This window comes from Danio rerio, chromosome 1 (genome assembly GCF_052040795.2).
Source record: "Danio rerio strain M-AB ecotype USA chromosome 1, GRCz13ab, whole genome shotgun sequence".
NCBI classification, from domain to species: Eukaryota; Metazoa; Chordata; class Actinopteri; order Cypriniformes; family Danionidae; genus Danio; species Danio rerio.
Window position 1 is genome coordinate 41,410,822 of NC_141021.1, and position 21,797 is coordinate 41,432,618.

The 21,797-nt window shown below is 34.2% G+C and overlaps 1 protein-coding gene across 9 annotated transcripts in view; it reads left to right on the plus strand.

Annotated features, from left to right (window-relative positions):
- Positions 1-21,797, plus strand: part of tenm3 (teneurin transmembrane protein 3) — a 971,756-nt gene that overhangs the window by 264,099 nt on the left and 685,860 nt on the right. For 2 of the 9 annotated variants that reach the window (XM_087235108.1, XM_087235117.1), the window contains exon 2: positions 6,351-6,460. The exons of the other annotated variants lie outside the window; for them this stretch is intronic. The gene's annotated coding sequence lies outside the window, so the exon portion shown is untranslated. The remainder of the gene's footprint in view (positions 1-6,350; positions 6,461-21,797) is intronic. 9 annotated transcript variants of the gene reach the window in all.

A 21,797-nucleotide genomic window follows, 5' to 3' on the forward strand; every position in this document is an offset into this window, starting at 1 on the left:
TAATTAATGACACGTAAAAATACTAATTAAATAAATATACATGTCTATTAATTTGTCCAATTAAATTTGTTTTATTATCATTGTACTTTTTTTTTATTATTTGCAGAGGTCCTGTGGGTCTTTGAAAAGTCTTAAGTATTAAATTAGATTTTTACAATTTAAGGTCATAAAAAGTCTTAAATTTGAGAGGTCTTAAATTTTGCATCAAGGTGTGACATTTCTACTGAATTTCATTCGCTGATGTTTATTTTACTTGTGCACAATTATTCTTAAGCCTTGTGTGCTGTTGAGAATATTAATTTGGAGACAGATTTCTTTGTTTGAGCTCATGAAAGTGAGACTTTTGCACACATTGTTTTGAAAGTTGCTTATATACATTTTTTCAGACATAGTAAACATAGTAAGTGTATTTATGCACACATACACACACACACTATCATTTACTGTTTATACTCCAAAGAACTCAAAAAATATAAAAGCCAGAAACTTTTTTGCACAGGACTATCTAAATGGTTATGCTGTCAACTGATCATCAACAGTAAAAATGACAAAATATACATTTACCAAAAAGGGAAGATAACCAGCAACAATGCGTGATTACATGCTGTCATGGATTTGCATCCAAAAAATGTTTTAATGGAAGTCAATGGGGCAAAAAAAACAGCAACTAACATAAGGAAAGGGTAGTAAATTTAAATAATACAGAAGGGTTAAGGTGAACAATTATGACCAGGTGTATTGATATACAGTGGGTCTGATCAGAAGGTATTTCCACATTCAAGTGGCCAAATCTGTGGTTTTCAAGCCTTAAACCTTGAGTAATATTATTTAAATAATAATGCAATAATGCTTCCTTGACATTATATTTAGTTTTCAACATATTACTGTATTGTTTGCCTTTCAATTATTTTTTCCAAAATTATTTTTAGTTAGTCTTAAAAGATCTTAAATTTACCCTGATAAAACCTGAATAAACCCTGTAAATAATTGTGAAGAAGTCGTACTTGCAGATCATGCACAAATATATGTACGCCAATATGCACTCATAAATGATTGTTATAATATTTCACAGGTATCAGTGTGGGTGTGGGGAGGGCCGTTAAGGTTTTGGTTTTATTTACATTTGATTTCTTCTGACTTTTTACAAAATATGTTTCAAAAACAATGTCTAATAATGGTTTCTCTTTATTTAAATATAGGGCAATCAAAAAGAAGAATTTTTGAAGGACCTGACAAACACCGCCATGGCCATATGTGTCATCAAAAAGGAAAGAGGAGATTATGAGGACATTGGCATCGTTGTGGATGGAACAGTGATTATTGAACAGATAAAATCTGTTGCACAAGCCTGTGCACTGATGTTGGGGGCAATTTATGTGCTTGATTTGGCCTACCCAAAAGAACTCAAATACTATTACGAGTTTGCCCAAAAAGTACTTGTGCAAATGAACTCTGACAAGCTCTCCTCAAAGGTTCTCATACTGGAAAACAGTGTGATACTGTAATTTTAAGCATTGGTGTGGTTATAAATGCTCAACAACCAAATGTATATCATATACAAATTGCAGTTTAGTGTAGGAATTGTTTAATAAGTGAATTCAGTTTTCTTTGTGTGGAAAATTAATTAGCTGTAGGAACTTGTTTTAAATGGTGTGCGTGTGCGTGTGTGTGTGTGTGTGTGTGAGAGAGAGAGAGAGAGCATGTGCATTCTATAAACTTTGTATTTATTCCATTTCATACAACTTGTAGTTGCTCAATTTGTTATGAGTTAATTTTTTAAGTTAATTAGTTGATTATTTTGTGTGTTGGGGTGTGTGTGTGTCATAAGGATTGCCGTTTGCTCCAAGACTTCATACAGTTTTCTTTTATGTGTTGGTTTAAATTAAATGTGCTGTACAAACTGTTTATTGTGTTATGGTGTGCTGCTAAAGCATTTTTAGGCAGTGATTTATGTTTTGTTAAAAAAATGCATCTTAAAAAGTCATTAAAATGAATTCAAAACAAATGTGGTCAAGTGTCATTTCAAAGTGTATTTGCAAGCAATTTAATGATCATTTTAGACATCAAAAATAAATAGATATAAGTAGGAATAACATAATTAAATTATAGTGAACTAAATGAATTTAATTAGATAAATGTAACTAAATAAAATTGATTAAATCCAACTTATTTTGATTATTTAAATCCAACACATATAAATTGAGTAAATCCAACCTAATTTGATTGTTTAAATCCAACACATATAAATTGAGTAAATCCAACCTAATTTGATTGTTTAAATCCAACACATATAAATTGAGTAAATCCAACTAAAATTGTTTGCTTAAACTTAACCCAATTCATTTATTTGCAACAGCTTGCCTTAAAAAAATTAAGTAAATCCAATGAATCATTTTTTTCAGTGTATGAAAATACTTGTTGCCAAGCAGGACACTGGTGCCCAAAACACAGAAGCCCAACTCTGTCTTAACGGGCTAAATTGGATCTTTGTACAGCTTGGGGAGTAAAGGTAACTTCTGAAAATGTGAAGTAAAGTGTAGCCGCTTATGGGGCCATTCACAAACATGGCTTTTTTATGCACAAGTTTGTTATTTTTAGATGTAGGCACGTGGATTGCACACGTATTGGAGGCAAGGTGCACACGGCGCACACGCAGATCGACATGCGTTAGTTATGTGCCTATGCGGGTCCAAAACGCTTACACATTGCTTAATACACACATGATGTACAGCAATACACAAACATCTTTACATGTGAAAAAAAGGATTAACATGTTACAAAATGATTATTTTTTACATAAATTTAAAAACCAGTACCTCTATACCTTCATGTTGGGGGCTTTTTTCAGTTTATTCATGACAATTTGCATTTATATAATGTAATTATTAACAGCATTATTTATTAAATGCATATTTATATTTGTTTTAATGAAAATAAGTTTAGATTTGTCCACCTTTTGGGTTTTGGAGACGTTTGCATCACCAAACAGGGCATAAGAATAAGACCACACTTCGTTAATATTATTAATTTATTTGTTTGCTGGAAATAAGAAATTAATTTAGAAATAGTTTTGAAACAAATGTTTGCGCTTAGCAAACTAAATTAAAAGTGTATTCTAATGGATGTCTTCAGTAGAGTTCTAACAACACCATTTTCTTATCCATGAAAGTAAAGGAGTAAAGTAAAGAGTTCTTTATTCTCGCACTGCAGATGGTCTGTTTAACTGTTTTCTCATTAGTAAAGCATTCAGTTTTTCCTCTTACAAAGTCCGCCATATAAGTAGCAAATGCGCCATGGCACGATGCAACTGACTCTTAAAGGAATTGAGCGATGAGACTGATTGATTTAATGCACATTATGCTCAAAAGACACCTAGAACTCATTAATAGAATAAGCACACCCCTGTTAGACCATGCGCCAGGGAGCAGATCGTATTTTTCCATCCTTAAAATAGCAAAGGTGTATTTGGACAAACCCTTAATGCTTTTGCGCCTTTCGCTTTAGACTTTGCGCCTAGATCATTAAAATAGAGCCCATTGTAATGTTTTTTTTTCAGTTAATATTAAATTACTGAAAGAGCTGCAGTTTATTTATTATTTTTATAAGTTTTAAAAGTAACTTCCAAGTAAAGTAATTAGTAATCTTATTACTTTTTATATGAAGCAATTAGTAATGTTATCAAATGACAATTTTCCAGTTGCAATCAGTAATTTGTAATTGAGTACGTTAGATAAATTACCCAACACTGAATACAATACAATACAATACAAGTATCTTAAATAAAACTCAAGGAAAATGTGAACAATTGAAACGAGAACCTGAAAATATAGTAAAGGCAGCTGATGACTGTCCCATTGTGATATATGAGGTTCCTTTTGAAGGCATGTCGTTTTTCTAATTCAGACATGAGTAATTACAGCTGGACTTGCCTAGTTAATAGTGACCTACAAACAGCTGAAATTGGAGCAGTATAAATGAAGTGGCCATCTAACGGAGCCCTCAGTTATGCTCTCCATAAATAGATGCTTGAATACATTGATCTTTTTTAAAGTATGCTGTAAAAAAGTGGTATGCTGCTTTACAAAATGAATCAGCATTATCAAATGTTTGGCATGTTAAAAGTGACATTTTGACTGCTTTTTTTCAAATAAGTTTGATTTGATGTATACTGTTTGTTATTTCCTTTTTAGTTTTGCATCTCATGGGGGGAATTTTTTTTCTCTTTGTGATGCTTTTCTGTGTCACTGTCAATGCGTTTTTGTGTAAAGAATGTTAAGAACCATCATTTCAAATGTGTCTTTAGACATTGTTGTCATATTCTTTAGAGATCCTCATTTGAAACATTGCTCGCAGTAACAAATTCTTATTTATGCGCTGTATTATACTGAAAGAATAAAGGCACACACACAAAAAAAATAACTACATCACTGCTCTGTAGTGTTTCTGTTGGAATGCTTGGCTTCTCATGTAGATCTTAACTAAAAACAAATGACTATGCGACATTATTCATTTTAGATTTTTTAATATATTTTTTAATAACTAAAAAAGAAATTAATACATTGCAATCACATTTTTTTAAATGTAGATAGTAGCTTGTGTTTATACTGTAGCTTGCAGTGTTTTATTTCCTAACTCCCTGCTTTCAAAAGTCTGGCATGTTTTTTTTATACAGTAATTTTATTGGTTTTGTTAAGCTAAATAAATAATCGCATAGTCAATTGTCAGGCATTTTGCAGTCATTTTGTTTTGAAGGGCACAGTATGTGACTGGCAAAATTCAATCACATTTCATTCTAAATGTGCCTTTGGGAATTGATTTAGGTAATACATTGTTGATTGTATAATGTGCTGTATACAATATTAAGTTTGTGGACATACAATGGATCAGTTTGTTGTTTGCAGGGATAATCATTATTTATGGCTACTTTTTCACCTTTGGTATAGAAACACTAAAATAAAAATAAAAAATCAGGAAAAAAAAACAGCAAATAAGAAAGAAAAATAGTGGCATTGATTGCAGGAGATATCAAAGCTTGTTTTTATTTTTTTTAACTAAAACTTGGCACGCAGAATAAGTTTTCTTGCCAATTTCCACATAGTCTAAACATGAATTTAGTGTTTGATTTGGACTTCAAAACTCTGTCTGCACCTTTGAAACTAAGAATACCTTGATAGTCAAAACAAGATAAAAAAATAATATAAGAGAAACCCAACTTTCTACTGTTCATCATGTTCCAGATGCACTGAGGCATGACACACTGCACGTGTCATAACCAGCCAGGCAGATTATTGTGCTAAATGAGCGGCATTAACGTCTTTGATAAATTGTTTTTAAATCTGCTTGTAATTTCATTGGCAGTAAATTTCCACAACTCAGAGAGCAGTCATCTATTCCTCAATATCAGCTTACATGGCCCCTCCCAACTTGGCTTCTAACTGTGTTAGCTCCAAAACTAAAGTGGTCATTAGGTGCTTTTTTTTTTCTCTACGGCTCGGCAAGTAATGTTGGTAAAATGCTAATGCTTAATAATGATCCCTTCGTCCATTTCTGGATTACTTTTCAGCTGAATGGCAATGCATCAAAACATAAAGCATTTTGAGGCTCATTAAGGAGGCATTATACGATGAGGTCTGCGGAGCGGTCACACGGGCCTGGTGATGGATGTGAAAGCGATCCGCTGCTGAAACCCGGTTAGGTCGACTCTCTGCGGTAAAGAGGGCTGCTCTCTGACATGAAGAGGAGGAGGAGGAGGGCCCGCCACCGGACCCGGCCCATCAGAGCATCATTAGTGTCCACTTTGAGCCAGTGACAGGAATTCCATTCCAGACTGAACTCCAGACCTGAGTGTGGGGCGGTGATAGCTTGCAGAATCACACGCATGGGAGTAATAAAGGCCTTTATGCAGTGTTGATGCTGTCTTACAGCATAAATGCAGAAGTATATATTTTCAAAATCAATGGGTTGCCTGAACACCATTGCAAAATGGCTGATTTATGCACAGTGATGGCATATCGGTTTAATGCCATACTGAAATGCTTAACGGTAACTGTGAAGATTCTACTTGACATGGGTGGTGTCAAAAACAAATCACTCCCGTTATATTGTATAACAAGAAACAATACTATACTGGAACTATACCCTGCTCAGTATGCACATTAAAGTTAGCAGCTTAGTGTCAGATTTCATGCAACAGAAACCAGTTTCTAGAATGGACAGCAGAATCTCTGCCTTCTTAAATCCAGCATTTCTACTGTATAAATAGTGCCATGGTACTATTTATAATGTGATCTGATATTGATATGGGCTGTTTACACCTGGTCGATTCATGTGCTCTTTTTCTCATTGTATAGTTATCCGATTGTGAAAAGGACATGTGAAAATTCCCGCCGAAGAGTTTTTGAGAGGGATATAAATCCAATCACTCAAGCAACTTCAGAAGGTGGTCTTGGATGCTTTCCAGGTAAAACTGGACAAGTCTAAATGCATCTGATTGTTGAATCCACATGCACATCTGTTATTATTTGAGTGTATTATGGGCTTTTTAACATAAGTAACACTGCAAATGCAACAAGCAACACAATGCCACAGATGACAGATTCGGATGTTTTTTTTTTTTTATTCTATTTTTGGCCAGTCATTAACCAGTAAATAATGGCATTAGAATTTTAGATGAATATCAAGTGGCAGCATTATCCACAGGGATGCATTACATTTCTGTAGAAACCTAGAAAAAAAATGAAAAATAAAACGTTTCAATAATTTAGAAAGCTTTGTATTTTTGCTAGAGTAGGTTATACAAAATGTACATGGGTTGGACAATGAAATGCAAACACTAGCCAATTTAGTGTTGGAGGTCATTGCTAAGTTTGACCAGCATGGTGGCCAACTATGTTGAGTGCACACTCCACTAGTAAGAGCCGAGTGTGAAAGTTTAATTAGCAGAGTAATAGCACCGTTTTACTAAAATATTGAATGCACACAACATTATGGGTGATAAAGTTTAAAAAGAGGACAGATTGTTGGTTCTGGCGCATCATTGTATAGACAGCAAGTCTATGTGATGTGTTAAGAACCACAGCATTCAGGGTAATGTCAGCATACCACAAAGAAGAACAAACTACATCCCACAGGAGTAACTGTAGATGCAAGACTAAGCTGAAAGGGATGTCTGGGTGCTAACCCGGATTGTAAAAAAAAAAATAAAAACAGTGCTGCCCAAGTCACTGCTAAATTAGATGGGCATCTCAACACTTCTATTTCCACCAAAACTCCACAGGGTCAATATACATGGCTGGGGTGCTATAGCCAAAACCTTTGGTCACAATGCCAGTTGTTGATTTAAATAGTGCCAACAGCAGAAATCTTATCATGTGGACAATGTAAAACATGCATTGTTCTCTATTAAGTTACATTGTGGAGATGCCCCAAAGAAACGTTCCACCCAAACTGTTAAATACTCAGAATGAAGCATGGGGGTGGATGAAGGATAGTTTGCAGTGTTTCCTCTAGGATTTTTTCCAACTGTGGCGGCAACCCTTTTCACAAATATTACAACTACCTATGGCGTATTTCAATGACAAATGTTGTGGCGTGGTATTACAAGCCAAGATCACATTCATTTAATAAGAGCATGCAAATCTCTTTGCTTAAGCACCAATTTCCTCATGCACAAAACTTCTTACACACCCTCAAATATGCTCAAGCACAAAAATTCTTGTGCACTCTCAAATAATTGCTCCAGTATTTACTAGATTTGCTAGGAATATTTATGTGTCTCCTATAGACCTACAGAATGGCATTGATGTGTCCTGAAGTAAAGCGAAACGGCTAAAAACTCCAGCAAGATAAAATCATTGTATGCAAAACCATAGCCTTTATTCTACAAAGTATAATTCTAGAAACTGTGTTCATCATAAGTGAAAGCTACGTTGTGTTTGCTGGCCTCACGCATTGCGCAGCTCAGTCACTCAGTCAGTCAGCATGTCACCTTAAATGGTTATAACAGTAATAATTTACTTACCTTTTAATAGGTTTTGGTGTGATTATAATCCGCTATTAAAAAAAAAAAAAAAACGACTGAATGTTTTGAATGAGAAACTGTAATGTAGATAAATTTTGGTGTGGCGCCCCGCCATGGAAGAATGAATGTAACAGAAGCCATGGTTTGGGTTGCAATATACTGAACCTGGAGATCCATGTGCACCCAGTAGTTCATACATTTTATCTTGTGCCGTGTATCAGGATGATAATGCACCAATACACACAGCAAAAAAATAAAATATAATTAATAATAAAAAAAAGAATAAAAAGCAAAAACAAATGAAAAAATCTAATAACATACTGTGCATCTGATGCTTTAGTCAACAGAACCTAGTTAAATCTGCATATTTTGCAGGATTTGATGAATGGAAACTTGATTGGATGATTGTCTATTAATAAGATAGAATAATTTAAAAAAATAATAATATGATTAAACATGGTAAACTTACCAAAGTAATAAAAACAAATGATCTTGATTATCTTATCAGTGATCATTTTTAGCCCTTAAAAAAAAAAAAAAGAATCAAGCAATGTGACTTGCATGCAATGTTCGCTATAGTCAGTTTTCTGGTACTTGCCAAAATAATATCTTAACCCACGCTCTCCTCTGCTAATACTGCTTTGTTCCTGATTTAGCAGATAATAAAAAATATATTACAAATAATTAAAAATTTGTGTTTTCTTTTAGGAAATCAGTCCATGTATTTTTATAACCATAGTATTATACTAGACTAAAGCAGCTGTTGTTTAATTTGCAGGTTTAATTCGGTTTAAAGTTAGTTTCCTCTGTCCTTAAATGCCTCTATCTTCAAGAGGCTTTAAAGTCATCCTGTTTAGATTTATTGTCTGCTTAACTAACTTGTGTGTTACTTTCATTGATTACAGCTGAATCCTCCCATGACTTGCTGTAGGCTTAAAACAACAAAACAACAATTCAAAAGGGGGGAAAAAAACATTCCAAGCAGAGCAAAATCAGTCCACATGCCTTTGACGATTGATTTTAGATAAACTTTCCCTAGACGTGTGATTATCTATCTCAGGTTAATGCAGTAACAAACATAAGCATGCTTTTCTGTTGAGTCAGGGTGGTTTATTTTGGCCACTGAAGAAACCCAAGACTGTGCTTTTTAAGATATCTGTCAGGGCTGTTCTTTAGTCAGGAGAGCACAGTAGCAGAAATATGCATAATTACCTCGACTCCTTTTTCTTTGACCTCTCAGAAGTCTTGGGTAAAAGCAGACAGTCTCTTCCTGCAGTGTCATATCCAACATCTCCCTTTTTCTTTAATTTTCAGGGTCACATTGCAACTATGACTGAATATGCTTCTTATTAAGCAGTGACAGGTCTTTAGAGCGATTAAAAATCCGCCTCTTCATAGCATCTCAAGTTAGCTTTTGTCAACATTGTTGATCTGACAAGTCTGTTGTTCCACATTGGCACATCCGCCTCATTACCATAATTGCTTAATTGATGAAATTTTCTCCTATTAGACATGAAAACCTTTGGTGCCACAGCTGTAAAATGTGTGAGAGGGGTATGGCTTGCTGACTGCAGTTCTGTTGTCAGTTTCTGAATCATAACTACACTATCTTTATTTTTGACCCAAAGCTGGCCAGTATGACTCCTTTCCCCTTGTATGTGGTTCCAGCTTCTGTCCCTTGTCTCCAATTTTAAGAGCATGTTTGCTTGTTTGTCCTCCCGGTGTGTGCGTGTGCAGTCTTCATTGCTGTCAGCTGTGTCAGTTGAGTGTTAAAGAGAGGGCCGCGCTTGGAAGCTACGGTGAAGAAACACTCCTCTGAAACCCTGCTCACCCGCTTGTTTTACGAGGCTTCATAAAAGTGTCATCATTGGTGTCAATGCAATGGTGTCCTCTGCGTCCTCTTTTTGCAATTTGTGACAGCGTATATTGCCCAAAACCACACAGCTTCAATGAAAGCCTCAAGGCCGCTACTCTTTTCGGCCCCATAACCGGTTGTTCTAGGTTTCTGTTTGATTGGTGTGCTCAAAATGATTTAGACTCCCAAAATGCCCAGCTTGTAAGATAGGGAGTATTAAACTTTTCTGTATTTATGGCTGGCTACAAAAAGCATGAATTCTCCAAGCTCAACATCAAGATGAAATATGAGCACTTCACTTAGCGTCTTATCATTTGCTTGGCATCATCCAGTCGTTTTTTGGGGGGTGTTTGAGCAAAACATGTGGAATAAAGACCTAAATATTGATCTGAATTTTATTAAGGAGAACTGGCTAGCTCTTTTTTTCTCAACTAAAAAACAATTGTTTATTGCAGATTATTTACAGTTTATGAATGTGAAGATGCTGTGTCTAGATAAGAATTTGAACCAAAAATTGATACTGTAGACCACACAAGATGCTTAATGTACGGTATATGATTCCCTTTAAAGATTTTCTATTTCTGTTAACCAGAAATTGAATTTCTCTTCTGATGGTGACAATGCTTCTTTTTCTTTGTTTAATTCCTTTGAAAATGTAAATATATTCATGGTTTATTACTTTTACTTAAATGTTTAGCCTTCAAATAAACCTGTCATTTCTGCAAGTTTATGTAATATTTTAAAAACTGAACAAATAACATGTGCATATTTTTATTTAACCAATAATTTTATCCCTTTAACTTAGAAATTAAAATAGCTATTATAACAAATAAAAATCAATCACATCAATGTTAGGTAAATGATATGACAGGTTCAAGATAATCTAACACTTTTTTTTTTTAATAATTGAAAAAAATACAAATAATAATAAGTAGGACTGCACAATCATTTGAAATTAAATCAGTATAATGATTAAGTAAAAGCTTTAAATCTCATGCACATCTTTTCATGGAAAATTCATCTGCTTGGGCAATTCGTTTTACCAGCAGGGAACAGTTGATGTAAAGGACAAATAAAAATAACATGGCAAAGCAAGTTTATTTATATAGCACATTTCATGTAAAATGGTAGTTCAAAGTGCCTTACATAAACATGAGTAAAAGTTTAAACAAATTATAACAGCGATTAAAAACATTCAAATGTTTTAAAACAGGTTTTAAAAGAATAAAATAAAAGAAAATAAACATGCAATCTGCCAGATGTAGCACAGTGTTCATTCAGTAAAGGCACAGCTAAACAGCTTTGTTTTAAGTCTTGATTTGAATATGCCTAAGGTTGGAGCACATCTGATCATTTTTGAAGCTGAAGGCAGATTCACCTTGCTTTGAATGAACTCTTGGAATTTTTAACTACTTGATCCTAATGATCTGAGTGACCTGTTTAGGGAGCATATCTGTAATGTATTGAGGTCCTAGGCCATTTAGTGACTTAGACAAGTAATAACAGATTTAATAGATTTAAAATCTATTAAATAGTAATAGATTTAAAATCTATTCTGAATGTAGCCAGTGTAAAGAGCTGAGGACAGGTTTGACGTGCTCGGATTTTCTGGTTCTGGTAAGAATCTTGGCAGCAGCGTTCTAGTAATATAAAAAGCTTCAAATAACTCTCAAACTGTTTTTCTTTTAATAATTTATTAATTTTCAATTAGAAGATCTACATATTTTAGCTCCAATATGCTTCCCATAAATTAGTTGCACTTGTTGTTAGTCTGGATTTCACAGTGTGCTTCTCTTCACACAACAGAGTGCTTACAGTATGTGTCATCAGCTGTAAACGTGAGCTCTTTCCACTAAGATTTCACCATCAGACATTGTTTACATTTAAGCCTGGATCCTGTCTTGTGCATGCTGCTGTTTCATTGCCAAGTGATTTGTTAAAATGCCAATATTATATTTTCTGATTTTGTTTCTTCCCAATAAAACCTGATACATATGTTTTTATTTTAAGGGCAACGAATTTCATGCAGACATTTTTGGTGTACTGTATATCACTAGTGGATTTATATTACAAGTTGACGTATCAAGGTTTAATAATAAATAAGACATTCTCAATGTTTACAAACAAATAAGCCTTGGGATGTTGTGACAAAGGTTTTCACTTAGATCATAAAGTTTGCTTGTTAAATGTATCTTATTTGTGCTTGCAAGTTTTATCTGTGGGGCTCAAGCTATAATTTATATCTAAATAGTTGTTTTCCTCTTCAATATTTGAAAAAGAATATTCATATCATAGTTAAACATGCAATAGTTAAATGTTAATAATCTGTAATAAAAATAAATTGTGTAAGACTATGAAGTGAGTCTGCTATGGAGGATGAATGGTTTTGAAGTTTTGAAGCACACCACAAGTTTACTCATTCATTCATGCATGCATTCATTTATTTGTTCGTTCGTTCGTTCGTTCGTTCGTTCGTTCGTTCATTCATTCATTCATTCATTCATTCATTCATTCATTCATGCATTCATTTATTTCTTATCAGTTTTTACAGTACAATGACAAATTTGGAGCAGTATCATTGTTTTTAAATTAACAAAAAATACAAGTGTTATTTAATACAATTTATTGGTCAAGTTTATTGCACACTGAATCTAAAATTTTTGTCCATCATAAAAAATTTGAAGGGGGTTAGTTTTTTTTTCCTCCACTTTTCGCATCTGAAAAAGTGCTTTGAGAGGTGTTTTGACAGTTTAGAGCCACCGTACAAGCGAAAAGCTAAATACAGAATGGCATCATTTGAGTTGCAGATAACTTTATGACAAACACAGCGCATAAAATAAAGACAAAATGTGGCGGACAAATGAGAACCTAAATATGCTGCAGTGACTGGAGCACCTCTCTCGTGCTACTGCTTGGTGTGTGTGTGTGTCAATACATTTGGCGTACTGCCCATAGACATTAAAATAGAAAGCCTGATTCGCTTTTGATCTATTTCTTCAACACATCAATGCAGTCACCATCCTTATAATGTCTATAGGTACTGTCAGTCTCTCTTCAAGATTTATTTACGTATGTGAATGTGTGAAGTATCACAAGCAATGTATCAAAATTCCACTGATTCCCTGAAATAAACTTTGCATATTAACTTTGCATATTAACTTCCTTTTTGTACTTTGGGGAAAAGAGGAGAACACATCACTGCTTGAACCGAATCCGAAATATTTTTCGTTTTTTTCATAATGAATGAATTAATAGTCATTGTAGTCAGTGTGCAAGATTTGTTTACGTAATGACTTCATTGTGCAAAGACCTTTAGTTGCATTTAAAATAATGTTTTTCGTCAACGTAAGTTGCTTCCATATAAGAGACTAAATGCAACATGCAATTAAACAACATACTGAAAAAAGTCCTTCGAGTATTGGTAAAGTGTTGTTAAACAATACACATTTATTGTAGCATGTTTATGCTTTTTTATCCACTGTTAAGAAGCATTAAAAAAACAAATCTAAATTAGTCAGGGAAGAACAATAGATGTGATATTAAATGATGAACTTTTAATTTAACACTTTATTGTACGATTGTTCAGTCATAAGATAATAAAAAAATGTAATATATTAATATAGAAATTAAATGTCCAAATTTGCCATAAGAAAAAGATTTGTGCTGTAAATTATTTAAAAGGGACTAACTAGAAGTTTTCACGGTATTTATGTGTGACAGTTTCCAGAAAAGCATGCATAAAAGACTGCACGACAGACATTTTTGTTTCTACAATGCGAGAAATACACAGTGACAACACAATGGCGATGCATATGTGGCTTATTCAAACTACTGTTTAATTGGTTGCCCTTGTCATGGAAACAACATACTACTTGTCTGTGCTACACTAATACAGAGATTTACAGATGGTACAATGCTCTGTTTTGTGACAGTGTGTCTTGCCTTGGCGATTTGGAAGTGTAACTGAAATGACAGGAACTGTAAAGATTCAGCGGCAAAGTACCCACAGCCGTACTGTATCACGTCAGCATCCATTGAAGAGGACAAATCTAATCTCATTTACACTCTTTATTTGCCTTGACAAATGTGTGATGCTTATCAGTAGTATTTGAGATGTTAAGCTGTTTGCAAAAGCAATGCCCAGTTCCCTTTGGATATCGCCAACCGTAGAGATGTCAGGTCAGTTCAGTGAACACAAAAGGCAGTAAGTGCTCTTTGCAATCCGTGTCAGTAGGAAAACACACAAGACACTGCTGCCGCTCATGCATTGTAATACAGCAGCCTTTGGGAACATGGATTGATTTGTCATGAGGCCTAACGTAGAGTTTGGGCTTTTTTCCGAAGCCTGTGCCTTTATCTCATCAGTGGCGAATTGATCAGAGGTCACGGCATTCATGTGGGTCATTGACAGACAGCTTGATCAATGCCGGTGGGCGTCAGAATGGAGGATGTCTGAGGCAACCTGTTGATGTTCTTAGTCTGTGAGGACTTTCGAGTCATTGCTAGTTGAAGACAGAGATGATTTACATAGGCCTCTAATGCTGGTTTTCTGTCACCTTGTGTTTACATTCAGTCCATAAATCCAGAGTAATATTTTCCCATATATAAAATGATTTAGGGGTACATTCATTAATGTATAACTTCATTAGTGTAATACTGCTTCACCTTGCCCCTTCAATGTTTGCAAATGTTTTAACCCATTACTATTGACACAGAGATATGCAATGGATGTAGTCTCTTCAGAGGTAAAATAAAATAATGTTTTCTGCTCAAATCTATAAATTTTTTTTAAAAATAATTCAATTAACAAAAAAACGAATATAACATTAATCTGAAGATAATTAGAATGGAGCCTTTGTTAATCTTAGTGGTGTAGACCATAATGATTACATAATGGTTTTAGTCACGGATCAATTTTTTTGGATCAGGAGAAAAATGTAATTTGCTTTCCATTTATTACAAAAACAGTACTGCAAGAAACTTTTGGTTTTAACAAACAGAACTTAGAACCTGTAATTTTATTAACAATAAAAAAATTAATAGCTGAATAAAATAAATTGTATAATATTCAGTGCAGTGAAAAGTACTATTACTGTTACTGATAATGCTAAATGTAGGATTCTAATATTAGAATTTGAACAAACCATATTTATTTTTTGTCTCATTTTCAATTAATGATTCGGTTATTCACTCATAAAATAGCATGTTTCATTGCAAGATGGATAATTTTTAAAAAAAAATGTTCAGTGGGATATTTTTGTTGGCCACCTATTGGTTAAATAATGTAATTTCTGCCTACAACTTTTATTTTTGAGTATCAAGTTAAATGCATATGATGGTGATTTTAATCTTTACCATAAACATAAGTAGTTATATCTAAACTAGAAACCCACCACATCCTGAATAACCTACCACAACTTTTCCCGTCATCGTTGTATTTTACAGGAAAGCCTAAATGCTTTCATACATGTGTTTTGAATGACATGAGAGGTGATCTCCCTGCAAACGTTACACATTTAAAAAAGTAAAATAAAAGTATCAATTCGCTAGTCACATGTGTTCTGAACCGTAGGTTATAATCTGTATCCGTATGTAATCGGTAGTGAACAGTGGGATCATCCGTGGTCCGTTACACCCCTAGTTAATTTGCATAAAGCAAAATAAATCTAAATAATAATATTAAAAAACAAACAAACAAAAAAAAACACTAGTATTTTCTTTTCTTTGCAAATTTCTTGAACTGTTTTGTGTTCTTCTGAATGTACTTTATATACTTTACATATTTTCTTATCTCTAATTATTTTTCAGAGTTAATGATTTTTTCCTAGATGTACTTTATGAAATATTGAGCAGAAAGATTGTATGACATTAATAGATTGTGTGCACTTCCCTTCCTTTCCTACATTAATTGATTACTCTTGTGGCTTTTGTTCTTGTTGTTGGGTTAAGTGTTACATTACATGCAGAAATTGTATGCTGAGAGAGAAAGGTGAGAAATGCTGCAAGGAAAACAAAAATCCAAATCCTAATGTTTTGAATGACCACATTATACTGTAGTAGCACTGCCTGCATAGATACTGTGGAGGTGCGAAACCGATAATATTCTTAATTTAAACATTTGAAAGTGCATTGTTTGTTGTAGGAAAGTGACAGTAATTTGACAAGGTAATTTTTTTTTAATGAGCCTCTATGGTGGTATACAGTAGCGTAATATAAAATTATTGGAACATGATTTTTTTTTTCTCATTTTGAGCAGCCCTTTGTTTTGGGTACCAAAATCGTGGCCATGAATGCTGCCAATTAAAGCTCGGCGAAGCGCACACAAACTGTGCATTACCCATGGTTGTTACTGTCAAGCTTCATAATAAAAAAAAGAAAAGAAAAGAAGAGAACAGAAAAAAAGTCTTATGAAAGCACCCCATACTCCGGCTCTTTTTATTTTAGTCATTGAATTTAAGTTCATGGAAAAAGTTCTCTCTGCTGTAGCTGTCAAATGTGTTTTTTTTCCTCCAAACAGCATGGTAAAACTCCCTCCTAGGTGCATCATTTTCCCAGTGTTATGCATAATCTGTAGATAAAGGTCTCAGCTTTTGTTGAAAAGGATTACATTTTTCTGAAGTTTATTGTTGATTCTGTGTAGAACTCTGGAGCAGAGGACTAAATAAAACTCGTCATTCACACACAGTGACTGGGATTTAAAACTTGAATGAAAAATGGCTTGGTTAACGGTTTGATAGATGTACACTAGAGGTTGCATACAAACGGTCTCATCTCATCTCTTTGTGTTTATTATGAACTTCTCTTTGTAGAGTGAGGCTCATCTGTGACTCCAAAATGATTTTGTGTCGCTCTGCATTCAAACTCTGCTTTCATCCTTTTATACAATTGTATGAAACATGCAATAATGCTGTCTCTGCAGCAAAAGTTCAGTAGTTTGTTTCTGAACCATTTCGTGGTTCTCTAAACCAATTTAGAGACTAGTATAAACTCTAAATCTGTCCGTATAATAAAAATTAAATGACTATGGTGTATAATGCTAGTAATACATAAAAGTTAATTATATACTGTATTAAACATTACTCTGTCGATTGATAAACCACATGTGCAGCATGGAAATATCACGTTGATGAACTCTAAATAATGATCACATTAAATATCATGCAGGGCAGTCAGCTGCATATTTCACACTTACACAGGAAAGGGTTAAATTAACTCGGGCTGAACAAGGTCAACTTCCCTTTACAACCAAAAACGCATGTATTTAGACACGCCATTCCCCAGAAAGTCCTGTGCAGTGCTGCAGTGACTTGAAGTCTTGAATGAAGCAGCATTGTTGTCTCGCTGATGTGTGCATGTACTTACTCTACAATGAGAAGTGGCCATATGAGGAATTTTACTCTTTATGATGTCTTTAAGAGCAGTGGTCCCCAACCACCGGGTTGCGGACCGGTACTGGTCCGTGAAACAATTGGTACCGGGCCACATAAGAAATCATAAATTATTTGTGTAGAAATTATTACCCCCGTGACTTGGTTTCTTCCATTCACCCCTGCCATCTCACGTGAAATGGACTAAGCGAAAATCCACCACAGAGCGGGAAGAACAATCTCTAGAATATAGCTCAGTGGTGGTTGTTGATAGTTTAAAGTTATAAAACAGGTATTATAGAGTCCAAGTCAGCAGAGCATTTAAGGACTGTGCATATACGTGTGCGTGCATCGCTAAGTACCCGAAATCATTGCAATATGTATCCAAATGGAGTTTCACAAAATCATACTCATTAGGGCTGTAACATGCCAATGCACACATTTCGACTATACGGTTGTATTATTGTTGATATGTTCGTCAGTTGAAATGTTTGGCACAGATGTTATGTATTTGATGCATATAAACCTAGATTGAAACATAATCAGACTGCGATAGTGCAACTAGTTGTTCATGATTAACCTGGGTGCACTTGCGCAGCAGCTGTGTTCAGGTGAAGACAAACCCCCCACCACCCCCCCCACCCCCCCCCCCCCCCCCCACCCCCAACCCCCGGCCAACACCGGTCCATTGTAAAATTGACAAACATTGACCGGTCCGCAGTGATCAAAAGGTTGGGGACCACTGATTTAGAGCAAGGTTCAAAAAATTATATAAAAATAAAACTCTTAAATACTGTAGATAATTCTGGATGCAGAAATGCCATAACCCTCCATCCAAGGTATCTTTTTGAAAGGCTCTTTCGAAAGTGAGCTGGCACTTTCACTTATGGTCCTATAGATAAATACAATTTAATAATTATTGAAGAAAATTTAGTTTATAATCAACTCTTAAATAATTAAATTGTGTTTAAGTAATTGAGCTTTAAAATTTTTTGTTTTTGTTTTCAGAAAAATTTAAATAATGCTAATTTAGCATTTAACTTTCTGTTATTTGCTTTCAGTATTTATTCAAACATTAAATAGCAAACTAATCGCTAACAGGCTAAATCAAAATAGAATGAATACTGTACGTTAGGTTATTGATGTATGCATTAGTCTATGATCCATTACTTTTCCAGACTGAGTGTTAGTTGGTGAGTCTATTTCTGATCAAACTGAAGCATAGCCTGATTACATTTATTCATTTTTCTTCTTCTGCACATCGAATTAAGACATGCTGTGATGTCCACCTACACTGTGGAATGATCTGAATAAACGATTAATCAAATTAATCAAGCTCAATCATTGTCTAAAAAAATATTTTATTATTTTACGATTGTAGTTAACAGGATTGGGATTGTATTGTAACATGTGATTGTTAAATATAATGATAAAATAATCCATTTGAATAAAATATGTTTGTAACAATTTGGTGAACCTATCCAGAAAGTGGGCTAGTCTGTTCCCGTGAAGTCTATCCATTGGCTATGCCCCTGCCCGCCACAGAGGGGGTCTAAACTGCTTTTTTACATTTTTTGTCAGTCACTTTGGTGCATTTATCAGATCAGAAATAATATTCTAAAACCTTCTTCTTCTACATTATAAATGCAGTTTCTCATTCTTTTGAACATTTAATTACTGGGAAAATATCTCCCAATGTTTGGTGACAGGCTAGTCTACATATTTCATAAACTGTTGATATTCTGGGATTTTCATGCCATATAGGGTTTTTGCCCCCTGGGTTTGCAGAGATCTGAGAATAACAGAAAAAATGTCAAAATGCTTTGTGGATTCAAGAGGTCAGAGAAAATGGCCAAAAAAGCCATTCAAAGGATACAAAAAATTAAAAAAACTTATCACAACCTGCAGAAGAGCATCTTTGTATGTCAGACTTTGAAGCAAAAGAGCTACAGCAGCAGAAAACACATTGTGTGCCACCCCTGTCAGCTAAGAAAAGGAAACTGAGGCTACAATTCACACAGACTTGGAAACCAAAAGACTGAAGACAAAAAAGTTGTCTGATGATATTGACCAAATTCTCTGAGAAAACTTTCCAGTGGTGTTGAACTTATGCTGCAAATAATAAAACCTGTTTTGAAGGCAAAGAGGACTCCAACCTGCTCTGAAAAAAAAAATCCATAAGCAGTTTTTCGTACTTTGTGATTCATGTTTTTATTTTTTATTTTCCTCCCATTTATTTATGTTTTTGAATTGCCTTATCAGACCTTGATCTTTTTTCCAACAACTTTTAACCTTGAAAAGTTTGAAAAAGTGACTTTTAACATAACATTTATATCATTAAATAACATTTTTAATAGTTTAAAGTAATATAATGTATTATCTGGCTTGGTGTTGAACTGCATATTATGGTACAAAAACCTTGTAATAAACTTCCAGCACATTTCCTGTTATTTTACATGCTTATTTCTCTCTATATTATTTCTTACATTATATTATTTCATACTGCGAAAACGTCAATAAAAGTCACTTTAAACTAGAATAGGGTTTTCAACATCAAAAGTCGACAGAGCAGAGATCAAGGTTCCATAATGCAATTCACAACTGTAAATAAATGGAAAATACTTATGAACTACAAAATATGGAAACTGTTAATTAACAGATAATTTTTTTACAGTGTGGTACTAGCAAACTTTACCAAAATGGTGTTTCATATATATGTTCACTTGGTTTTAAGAATGTTATAACAAGATACTTTTTTTCTCTGCAAGGGTGCATCACTTTTAAAGTTCTGTGCAATTTGTGGGTTGCACATCTTGAACTTGACTGCATTTGTAATGTTTTGTAAGATGAATGGTTTTCAAAAAATAGAATTATTATTAATTGATTTCAATTCGCATTGTTAATTTTCGTGAATCAATACAGCTTAGTTCTGAGGAAGAATGACAGTTTTATAATTGTTACAAGACAAGGATTATGCAAGGTTTGATTAGGATCTATGGGATGGTTTGGAAAAGCCAGTGTGGAGGTTTACATCAGTTCCAATAAGTGTGCAAATAATCAGGATTAATTTTCTGTTTGTTGTTCTCTCTTGGGTAAGCTGCGTAATAACCATGTACCACGGTTTGAAGAAGTCAAGGTTTTAAAACCGCCAAAAATTTCTGTAATACCATTCCTAGGGTATGTGTAAGATTTTTTTATTTACTTTTTTTTAAAGGTTTTTAGGACAACAGTATCTCCAGCAGGAAAAAAATATCCACTGATGATGTTTTAAACTGTAACTAATTGTGTTTTTGAAACAAATGAAGACAGCAAAAGTCAGTGATTCATTTTCATTATTTAGCCTAACATGTTTACAGCTCCAAAATATTATAAATCTTTCAAAAAAAAAAACTTTTTTTTTTCAAAGGTTTTTGTTTTTTGCCCAGGCATTTAAAAATAATATATTTTAGAGCAGTTAGCACAATACTATGATACTTTGAAACTGTGATATTTTTATGCAAGGTTATCATATCGTCAGAATCTTATACCAGCCCAGGGCTAGAGCACACATTGTGACTTTGCGCCAGTGAGCCCTCTCAAAAGTGACTGTTTGTTGGCTAGGCAGTAGGACTGCACGATTAATCGAAAAAAATTGCAATCTCAATTCAACCTCCCACACGATCTTAATTCAGCATCTCTATGATTCAGCCAATTATATTTTCAGAAGATGAGTTTTTAAGTTCAGAAGATGCATAAAGGTGGTGGCCACCACCAAATGATGTTGCCAAACAGTGTTACGTACTGTATTTATAAGGTGTAATTCACCCAAAAATGTCATTTCTGTATAAATGTAATGATTTATTCACAGCTCCAAAATCACACGCTCTTTGTGTACTACTGAGCTGTTTGTTTATTACTGAGAGGATCCCATGAATGATTTATACTTTAGTTGACAGAATCTGCATAGGCTTTGAATAACAGGTAATAATGTTTTAAGTAACGCTCAGTTTGTCGCACAAAGTGATTGTTTGGTGGCCGCGCAGGAAGTATGATTTGCATGTAAGTTTTTTTTTTCTCTCAGAGACAGAGGTCATGACATAAGCCGCACTCACCAGTAAAAGTAAGATCAACACTGCGCACATCATATTGCATTGTAGTTATGATTATGACAAACAGTTGATGTGTTTTTTCTTTCATAGTGAACACAAAGTGTTGTGCATAAAAATAGATGTTTTAGATTGTCACTCTAACTACTCTAGCACTCTAGCCAATATAATGTTAAATATAATGCAAGAGGGAATCTGATAATGACAAATGTCACATTTTACCAGGTCTAATAATGTTGTCCATGACAAATGACAAGCATGTCTCAAACATAATAATTTAACTTTAGAATTATGAAAAGCTGTATTCTAATGTTTCCCAGTGATGGGTTGCAGCTGGAAGGGCATCCGCTGCGTAAAACATATGCTGAATAAGTTGGCAGTTCATTCCGCTGTGGTGACCCCAGATAAATGAAGAGACTAAGCTGAAAAGAAAATGAATGAATGAATGTATTCTGATGCAATCACTTTAC